Raw genomic sequence first — 11,486 nt, 5'->3', positions numbered from 1 at the left:
TTTCCAGACCCTTCTATATAGTGAGAAGGTGGGGAGGGGTATTACTCGGAAGTTAAAACCAAACTTAAAACCATGGAGAAACTTAAAACCATGGAGAAACCTGGTCTGAACAAAGACCTTGGATTCTTATCTCATTATACATGACAAAGCCATTTTTCACCTTTTCACCCCTTGCTTTTTCCTGTAAGACCTATTGCAGTCGTTAAGAGTCGTCAACAGGCTCATCACAGCTATCTGCCAATCACCCATTCCCACCACCCTTCTTAGTAATACCCCTCCCCACCTTCTCACTATATAGAAGGGTCTGGAAACTTCTGTTTCAGAACCATAACACACATCCACGTCCAAATCACCCTCTCACACAGTCACACCTTTTCTGTTTTATATGGAAATTGCCAACATTTCCAGAAAATCTACTTAGGCACTTGCCCATATCCAATATAAAAGGATCCTTGACCTCTGAGGTTGGCAGTTTGGTGGTAAGGACTGAGTGGGTATCAAACATAAGCAGCGCTTCTGAAGCCTCATCTCCAAGCTGCAAATTGGAAATGCACTCCTGGTCCCCTCCATCAACAAAGGAGTCCCTTGATGTGTGATTCCACTCATCATCCTTCTTAAGCCATTATCAGACAGCTGAGATCAGGCTACAATGAATGAGCATGTGCCCGATTGTTAACATGTCAGACTTGCATTATTAAAACGGTGGGGGGAAGGAGAGGAGAGAGAGAGAGAGAGGACAGGCATTGCTTTCTTTGCTCAGAGTCATTATTTGGGAAGAAATTAATTCTGAAAAATGCATTTCCACAGCTAGAAGGTCTTCCTGTGACAAAGCATCAAAACTGTACTGTTAATTTGGGTAATTATTGGCATTGTTTGCATTTTCAGTTGCAATGCTTGTCAAGTCATTATCTGTTTTCTCACCTTGACTGAACAGATGACCTAACTGCAGGCATTTTTTTAAAATAACAAAATAAATAAAACTGACATCTGTAACACCCTTCCATTGATAAACAAAATAAAAGAGTTTGGTGTTGCTGATTTTTTTGTTTGTTTGTTAACCACAATAGTTTCGTCTCTAAAATAATCACAGGGTTATAGGTGGGAATGATTAACCGCTTACATTGATGGCTTATGCCTTATGCGTCAGTGTAGAGATATTAGCTGTCCTTCAGATCCCTTCCATTCAGAACGTCAGTAGTCTGTATACTAGATAATGATAGAAATCTGTCAATTTCAGTTTCTTTCAGTTTCTCACTTTTTAATCTTACTTTCACTTCTCCACATTTCCATATCAGCTTGTGATTTTCTTTTGTTCAAGTCCTCATGAAAACCTATCAGCATGTTAGTGTGCATTTCTCCAGTGCACACACTTTTGTACACAATTTTGCCTAATATACACATTTTTTTGCAAGCCATTTCCCTAATAACAATGTATGTCTTTGTCCCTGATGCATGCAAATGCATACACATTCTCCCCAGGGACATATTTTTCAGTGTTCACTACATCACAAGATTCAGAGATGTGTGAATCTTGAAGGATAGCTGTGTTTCACTTTACTTAGAGTTTCAAGACATGCAAATTAGCTAGATACACATTCAGACAGAAATGGAACTGAATTTCTCCCATATCCCTAACTACTTGGAGAAAGCAGAAAAATCAAGGCACACCAGAAGTACCTGTAAAGTGAAGGAAATGCTGAATTACACAGAAGTCAATGGCTCAAGTAGCTAGCAATGCCCCACCGTGATTTCTAAGGCATTCTGAAGTGCATAGACATTACTTGTTGATTGCAACATCCAGAGATGAAGGGCCTGGGTGAATAGTGTTAGATCTAAGAGAAAATTTTCATATCTGACACAGTACTTTTCAAGCTGTAGAAGCAAAGACAATAACATTTTTCATCCCTTGGCATAATGAATTCTAGTTCTGTTAGTGATGAAGAAGGGCAAGAAATTATTCTGATCACTTCAATCTGTGGAACTTCCACTTTCGAAAGTGCCAGGAGTCATTCCTTTAGTACCCGAGCTGTGGAACTCTCTGCCGATCGACATTAGTCACTACACTGCCTTAGAAACCTCCAGAAAACTTGTACATTTCAACCAGTCTAGTTAAATTACATTTGTTTAAAATGTCTTCTTGGTTTTACATTTGCTGCTTTTTTTGAGAGCCAGTGTGGTGTAGTGGTTAAGAGTGGTGGACTCGTAACCTGGTGAACCGGGTTCACTTCCCCGCTCCTCCACATGCAGTCACACTTCTCTGAAGTCTCTCAGCCTCACTCACTTCACAGAGTGTTTGTTGTGGGGAAGGAAGGGAAAGGAGAATGTTAGCCGCTTTGAGACTCCTTCGGGTAGTGATAAAGCGGGATATCAAATCCAAACTCCTCCTCTTCTTTACCTGAAATTCACTGGAACTCGGGTGCCATTGCCATTCTAAGAGATCAAGGGAGGCATTCGTGGGGAGTTCTGGCACTTCTTTTTCTAGAAGAATACCACTGGTTTTATGCATGCTTGTTATCACTTTGTGTGCTTTAATAATGTTTTATATAAAATTGGACTTGTACATCGCTTAGAGAATTCTTTTCAGTAAGCAGTTTATACGTTTTCTAAATAAATGGTGTTTTCCAACAAGGTCATCCTGCTAGTTCAAGGACTTCCACTTCCACAGTGGAACTTGTCCTCCCTCTTCTCCCCTGTGCATCACCCAAATCTGTTTTGGATTCCCCCCCCCAAAAAAAAATAATCCCTCTGGAACAGATTGGAGGGTGCAGTGAGCAGATGAAGGGGAAGTTCTGTTGCTCCAGCAGAAGTCCTTGTGCAAGATTTCATGGATACAATCCAATGAAACTAAACAGTGCGGGGCTCTGGTCTCAGCTCCTGAGCAGCAGGATCTCACCTCTTCTATGGAAAAATGAGGTTTGCTCACATGCTATCTTGCCAGGTGGCCTGAAAACTTTATTCATTCTAAAAGGAAAGAACAGCTATTGCTAGGAAGCTGATTGGATCATATTGTACTCTTCTCCATTTTTCGGCACTTTTAGAAAACCAGAAGGGTAGAACACATGCTTTGCAGGCAAAATGCTCAGCACCCGACATCTCCAACTGAAAGGAAGTGGTGGTAGCTGATGGGAAAGAAACCCTTATGCCACTCAGTTGCCACTACAGGAGAAGCCAAATCAAGCATCTCCACCTGGCATAAAGCAGCTTCCTGTTTGCATACAGAGTCCTAGAAGACAAACAGGTCCGTATCAGTTTCAGCCGCTTGTTGTTTAGCAACAGCAGCATTTCATCTTGCCTGCCCTGCAGCACAACTGTGGGAGCTGAAAATGTTGTTTGGACATATTTCCCATAGTTTGGAATGGATAAAGGAAGGAAGGGAGAATCCATTAGCTCAGCAGGCAGCTTATGTGAGCACAGCATACCTACGCTGATTGAATGCACTCGTGAGATGGAGCACATTATGGGCCACTTCTCTCAAATTTTAGATGAAATCATTAAGTGTGGGAAGGAATCCAAAGGGTCATGTTGTGGAATCTCCTGTTCAGATGGGGCATGTGGGCTGTAATGCAGCTAATTATCTCGCTGTGCGCTCAAGAAGTTGCACAACATCCCTATTGGGATTTTTGCCTCCCACCCACCACCCAGCCGCTTTTGATCAAGAGAGCTCTTTGCTACACATGCTTGAAGAAAACACTCCTGAATTAATGTGGCAGAGAAGACAGTGGTTTGTGAAACACAAGCGCAAACCTTGTGTAGACTAGTGGAACGTGTCTCAGGAGCTTGAGATAAGTGTCTGAAAGATTCCCCAATAGATAACTATATATATATATATTTGCTGCTGGGAAGAAAAATTGAGGATGCACTCATGAATAACTGAAGCTCAAGGAGTAGCTGCACCTCTAATCGGTGTGTCATTTTTCCTGGGGTTGTTCTTCAACTTATTGCCATGACAGGATAACTCAACTGGTTTGTGTGTGGTGCTGATAAAGCCAAGGTTGCAAGTTCGATCCCCACAAAGTGTATCTGCATATTCCAGCATTGCAGGGGGGGTCGACTAGATGATCCTGAAGGTCTCTTCCAATTCAATGAGTCTATGAAATGAATGAGAAATAGAAGCAATAGTGCTTGGCTATATGAGTAGCCCTACCACAAGGCACAATGAGGCAGTTGCCTCAGGCAGCAGATGCTGTTCTTCTAAAAGCTCTGAAGGCCTTCAGCTGTTCTTCCTCAGCCTCTAGCTGATCTCTTTCATTGGAGGGCTGAGAGGGTTTACATGAACCCTGTTAACGTCTTAATTCTCGAAATGGACAGATACCAACAACAACACAACTGCAAGTTTAGTTTTAGAATTCAGTTAGATTGTGGAAAGACACCATGTAGTACAAGTCCACATTTTTTATTTTGACATTATTATACACGTTTACTCAGCCAAGTTCAATGGAGTTCACTTCCAGAAGGGAGATATAGGATCTCAGAGCCAGTTATTTCCCAATGTTGCAGCTAGAGGCAAGGATGGCATATAGTTGCCTCTCTGTTGACCTCTGCAGGTGAAGAAGAGAGCTGCTGCTGATGGTTAGGGCTCTGCTGTGGTGGGAACCTTGAACTTCACCTTGGTTGGTTGGAGGAAACTACCACAAGTGGCAGGGAGCAGAAAACCCTGAAATGGGTCGTTTGGGTGGGAGTGGCATGCTAAAGGCCACCACCTTCCACCCTGGTCAACAGAAGCAGCACAAATCTAAATTTTGGAAACTGAACCACAAAGAATGATAGCTCTAGTAACCTGCTAACAACATTTGGAGAGAAAGAGGCAAAAACTGGGATGGCGATTTATCAGGAGCAGGCACCCGTAGTGTGTGTGTTGAACATTTATTTAGCACCAACTGTAAACTAGGAACAATAGTTTTATATGTTTTTGACACCGAGTAATTTAGTTTGGGGACATTAGCAGCTCAACAACATCTTCTCCATGCAATGTGACACTGATTCTATTTTCAGTGTAGGTGCTGCTGCTACGCAGCATGTTTATTTTGGTGCGGATGGCAAATGTTTCTGATCCAAGGCAATTACACCCTGGCATGCACTTTCATGTTTTGCTGCCTTGATTTAAAATTCAGTTTGTTTCATGCTGGCAATGATTTATAGTCTTGTACATTTGCTGGTTCTCTAAGTACAGCTGCTCTGCTAAGTTGATAGGGCTATTTGTAAATAGGCCAAATTTATGAACTGCAGCTCAAGTTTGTTTGTTTGTTTAAACAGACATCCAAAGAGACTAGGTGCTCTATGTTTCTCACATGCCAATGAGAGTCGCAGACCAAACTATCCTAGACAACTTTGGAAATCTAACATTGATGAATTTGTTTCAAGCCATTATTGTCTCCAGTGACATATTCTTAAACAATTGATTGATGGAGCATAAAACTCTGTTTGCTCAGGAAAGTGGGACTGCCACCTGCTCTTTCCGCCTTCCTTTGAAAGTGTGTTTTAATTTAAAAGAGCTTGTCTAATTAAATTCACTGTTAGTGACAAAATTATCTCTTCATTGACAAGCCTCCTTAGCAACTCATTTATATTTTGAGGTCCATGTCTGTAAGAAAAAGAATTACAGGCATAGGATTAAGGAGGCATGTGTGTCTGTGTGAAGCATCAGTCAGTCTTCAGCATGCATTTGTTACAGATGAACACAATAAACCCTTTGGTATTTCAATGGTTGGATATATTGCAGAATTTGGTGCCAAGAGCCACTGAACCCAGTTCATTATCACCACAACCATTACCAACTGGGAAAATGTTTATAATGGATGTAAATAATTACTTTACTTTCACATCACAGCCCCACAAGCCTATACTGGTTCTGGTGTAGTATAGTACATTACTTTTAAATAGGTTGATCCCATACTCAAGAATGAGAGTAAATATGTCCCACATCTGGTTGGCTGTTGATTATGATCTGTGACAGTTATTCCAAAACATTTGAATAAGGACATCCAGAAAATATGGTGCTTTTGTCTTTCTTTGGGATTCATCTGGTTGTTTCAAATTTTCTTGACTAAAGATTTTTTTAAAAAATACAACACAACACTTTTCCATTGGTGTATTCAAAGTAAGAGGCCAGCTGAGTCACTGATTTGTATGACCTAATAGAGGCCAGATTCTTATGTTCCAGGTTGGATATTGAAAACTTTCACGGGCTTGGGGTGGACAGAGCAGCCCAAGTTAATCTCTTTTCACTTTTTTCTGGTACTCAAGCACAAGTCCATTCCCTTCCTGTTTTGTGCAGATTTCTTTATTACTGAAAGAATGCATGAGAAGTTCACATCGAAATGGTATGCATTCTTGCACACGTTGTTTGCATTTCCCCAAAATATGCATTTTTCCATTCTTTTCAGTTTGTTTTCCTAACTTTTTTTTTGCACCAAAACTGCATTGCAAAATCCAGGTAGGCACATAATCCAATCAGCAGTTGTGTTGTTGTGCGCAAGCATGTTCAAGATTACTGAACTGGGTCATTCTGCTCAGAAAATGACAACCAAATGCATTTTTCCACCACCCCTATAGGGAATGACCATGGGTAGCATGTTCTGAGGAAAGACAGATATTCTCAGAACTCATCTATGATGGCTGTATTGTGTGCACCAGTGGATAGCCAGGGCTTGTTAACTAGAAAATACTAGATTTGGCACGGTTTTGGCTAGAAAAGACATAGATGAGCTGAAACATTCCTCACCTCTGCACTGCAAGAATCAAAAGAAAATAATTTGTTTCACAATGACTTTAATTTTTGTGAGAAGTGTCTCTAGAAACCCAGGAAGCCATCATAGACATAATCAGGCTGGGTGTTCAAACCCTCACTTGTAAAATTTGCACTCTTTCTGATCCACCAGACATATGCAAATAAGTTTCCACACATGTAGTTGATGCATCCAAATCATTCAACATCAAAGTGATCTTGTTTAGAAATCCCCCAAATTGCTCAGCAATGGTGTGTAGATCCCAATTTTGAGTTGTGCACAATTTAATGGGATCTGGGCCACTTGAATTAGAAGCAGAAACTATTTACTGTTCAAGGATGAAAAGCACATCAATTACATTTTACACATGAACTCCTAAAACATATTCTCTAAAAACTTTGGTATTGAATATACTAACATCTGATAATCTTTCAAAGTGCATATTAAAAAAGTCCCCCCCCCACACACACATCAATCCCTCGTTTCTAAAAATCTCTCAGACACTTAATTTGTCTTGGCTGTAATCCTAACTGTCATGGACTCTCAAAGGCTTTATTGTAATGTTATTGAAAGATGCAAATTGCCCAGTTCTTCAGAGCATCAATCTACTACGAGTAAGTGAGCGTCAGCAAGTTGTATACCAAAAGCATTGTGTCATAAATACTGCAATCCTCACAGCAATGCGATATTTTCCAAAGTTTTTGAAAAGATTATAATTCCATCTCCCTCCCACACATACTATCAAAGGATGTTAAGAATCCACTGTTCGAATCTCTTCTGCCTTTTGTACATAAAATGTTATTGAACATGCAGAGAACGTATTTCTGTCATAGACAGTTAAGATAACATTGAAATCATCTCACCAGTTTGAGAAATAATGGTGTACTACAAAGGTTTACAAACCATTAATGGGATGTTTTCCCTTGTAATATCTCCTCTTGTGCGCGGCTAATTTCATTTTAACACTATGATTCGAACACCAGACATACAATTACTTTCTGTTTTGGAGTGGAAGCCCTTTAATTCAAGGTCAAATTACATAAGCTTTATGAAGCATGATGAAGAGACAGTTACAATTCAACAAAGACTAGTTAAACCTTTAGACTCTATAACTATTTTCCTCGTTCTCTATTTTTTTTTTAATTTTAGCTCAAAAGTTCTAAAAACAGCAAACTAATAGGTTTGACTCTCTGAAACAAAGGACAGCTCATTTTCCTGCCTTCAGAGCTGTTTGCACACGCATCCTGTAATTCACTTTTGCTCAAGTTAATAGCATCTGCCGAGGTAATTAGAAAATATAATGAAGTGCAGTTTTAGAATTTCACCTTGGAGCTCTCTCAATTAGTTCAGGAAAACTGAACAGGAATGTCTAGTAGTTTGAATGGTGCTGTATAAACTACACTAATGGGCTATTTGGAAATGACTGCTACTAGATCAAGACATCTGGTCCAACAGACGTCATTTAAAGGGATTGGAAGTGTCTTGAAAGCAAGCATAGAGGCAATCCCACAGTTTGGAGAGCTTTCACATGGGGCCATGTTTCCATGCACTTGGTCACATAGGGCAGTTATAATGTCAGAGGGTAAAGGAGGCCATGTAAGGGCTAGGCTGTGGATAGCAGGTCTCCATCTCTAACCTAGATCCAGGAAAGCAAGAGTCATTATTACACATTTCAGCTGGGGGCGGGGGGCACTGAATACAGCTGAATGCAGAGAATAGGTGCATAAGTCTTTCGTGTGGTGGTGATGGAAGTTTATATCTCTGCCGCCATTGGATCCTCAAGACCCAGCAGAGCTTTTCTTGGTAGTGAAGTAGCATGTGGAAGGACATAGCACAGAGCCTTGGGGAACCTTCTGTGACAAACCTGCAAGACACTGGGGGCAAGGTCATTTGCATCTGGACCAAACTTTAAGCCATGCTTAGTGCAAGTCAGGTGGTGGTATCTAAAGCACCATCCAGTCACACTGTCCAGGATCACTTTCATTTAAGGTATTCAGTGAACAAATGAACCATGTTTGTCCCCACTAAGCCCCTCCAGGCTGCCGACTTAGACGCTTCCACTACATGGTGGCTACAAATCAGCAAGAACTCCACCAGCTGCATTGCTGAATAGTGAAATGAAATTCAGTAAGGACTGGTGTGATCTACACACAAAGAGCATAGGAGGAGGAGGAGGAGAGCTGTGGTCATGAATAAGGTAAAGGAAAAAGAGGACAGCAACAGCATTTTGGTAAAGGATTGTAAGTGGTGGCCAAGAGCACAAATCACTAGGTGGGCCTCCCACACATACCTCATTGAGATGAATAAGTGGTGCATGGGAGAACCTCCTTGTGAATGATGCCAAAACTGAACAAAATTAATCTATATGGAAACTGGGTGGAATCCCCTGCAGCTCCGCAAGTCACCTTCAACCCTATATTTGAGGGAGGTTTTCTGGAGCTGATTTTCAGAGGTGAGCTGGTGCTGGGGGGCTGCAGAGGGAAATCTGAACTGGCAAAAAACACCTTCCCTCCCCTTTGATGAGCAGAGGGATAGGCAACTTTTTTCAGCTGCCGGGCTACAACCTCTTCTGGAAAACCTTCCAGGGCCCACATGTCAGCAGTGGGCAGGGCCAGAGGCCAAAGTGTGAGCAGCAATTAGAAACTAGGGTCGTTTTTACTCTCTTGACATGTCTCTCTCTAGTTCACCTCCATCCAGCCAAGCAAAAGTCATTATAGTGGTACCTCAGGTTAAGTACTTAATTCGTTCCAGAGGTCCGTACTTAACCTGAAACTATTCTTAACATGAAGACCACTTTAGCTAATGGGGCCTCCCGCTGCTGCTGCACCACCGGAGCACGATTTCTGTTCTCATCCTGAAGCAAAGTTCTTAACCTGAAGCACTATTTCTGGGTTAGTGGAGTCTGTAAGCTGAAGCGTATGTAACCTGAAGCGTATGTAACCCAAGATACCACTGCATTAGAGTTCAAGACAGTCAAGAAGCATGGAAGGACAACATGGTTGGCAAGAGGTGTGGCTGTGGAGAGGTGAAGTCTGGGGAGTGTTCCTAGGGTTACCCAACCCTAGATTTGGTACCCAGGGATGGGCTCCTCCCATCTTGCATTAGCAGATGCCTCTACTGGATCAAAAGCCTTTCTCTAAACACAAGGATGCCAGCTGGGTTACATCCAATTCTAGGTTACAAGAAGTATGCATGTATTGTGAGAAAAATCTTTTTCTTTCTTTGCTTCCCCAGCATGTGCCTTTGCTCAGGATTCTGTACAATATGCTCCTCTCTTTCCCCCCACTCACCTTTGGGCTAAATCAGCTTAAAGCCACATTTTCTGGTTCAGTTGGGCTTGCAGCTGACTCGGTTGATCATCTGAGACCAGATTAAAACAAATATTCTAAAAGCAAATAAATTCAAGTAATCATAGTGGTGTTATTTCATGTGTAGGGGCAAAGTGTGGGGGGTGGGGGTGGGGTCCTAAAACATTTCAGTAAATTGTTCCCTACGGATTATTCACTCCACTCCATTAAACACCCATAAGCACACTCAACTATCAAATTAGCACCGCTGAATTGTGCTATTTGTGATGGCTATTTTTATTCACAGCAAGCAGGAATCATTCCTCTGTGAAAAGCAAAGCATTTCGTGCCATTCTCCTCGTTTTCTTCTTCTTCATAGCACTGCTAGCTTCATAGAACACCATCTATTTTGGTTTCCTAGTGCTGAATACTGATCAAGCTATTCTCTGTGTGCCCAACTACATTGCTTTGCATTACTTGTCATAAAATAATCTAACACATTGCATTCCGTGAAAATGTTTGGCACAAGTGTGATTTGTCACATACCTTGAATTTAAGATTAATTTGAAAAAGAAGAATCAGTGCCTTTCCTCAGATTCCCCCCACCCCCAGCTTAAAATTAAGCCACATCTTGAACTCTCCTCAAATGCTGTTGAACAGGCAGCTTCCCTCCTACAATTCCACCCAAAAGCAAATTTCTCTGTAGCACTAATGACTTGCATTAAGCATACAGAGAGCTTAATTACATACTATGGTTCACTTCCTACTTTGCCACTCAGGCATTTAACGGGGGGGGGGGGGGGATAGTGAAGGAAATTGAACCCAGGTGAACACATTTTTAAAAACCCACATATAGCTTTCAGGAAACACTCCAAATATTTCATGTTTTAAAATAACTAATGGTAAAGGATGTATACGAATATTATGGCAGTTTTGTCACATGACAATATGCATTCAAAAGAACAAACATGTTTGCTAAAAAAAACCTGCTTTGAGCTCAATGGAGCTCAATGGGGGGAGGGGGTCAGAAACCACTTAATATCCTCTCTTGAGCCTTAGAGAAGCAAAATGGTTTGCTAAGCCTACAGCCATTTTCTGAACACACAATTTGCACTTGGTAATTATGCTTCTCTCAGGTAGTCTGGTAACAAGTTTCTTCTGATGATTTTAATGTTATCATCAAAGCAGCTAAAGGACAGGTAGCTATGATGTATGAACATGACTGCGGTTACACTGAGAAGTCAGGGTAGAGAATGCAGGAGAAGAAAGGTGAATTGAGATTTTAGTTCACCTGTATACCAGTAAACCTCTGAAAAGTGGACTCAGAAAGAACATCTCAACATGTATATGAACAGTGCAATACCAAGTCAGTGAACAAGTCAGTATCCATCAGCCTTCGTACATGAAGTTTGGGTTGAGATCTTTTGGGACTGGAACTGTCCAAATCAAAAAGTCTGCACAGTTTGCTTACAAC

This window comes from Podarcis erhardii (assembly GCF_964252035.2).
Source record: "Podarcis erhardii genome assembly, chromosome: 4".
NCBI classification, from domain to species: Eukaryota; Metazoa; Chordata; class Lepidosauria; order Squamata; family Lacertidae; genus Podarcis; species Podarcis erhardii.
Note: the sequence above shows the minus strand (reverse complement) of the source record.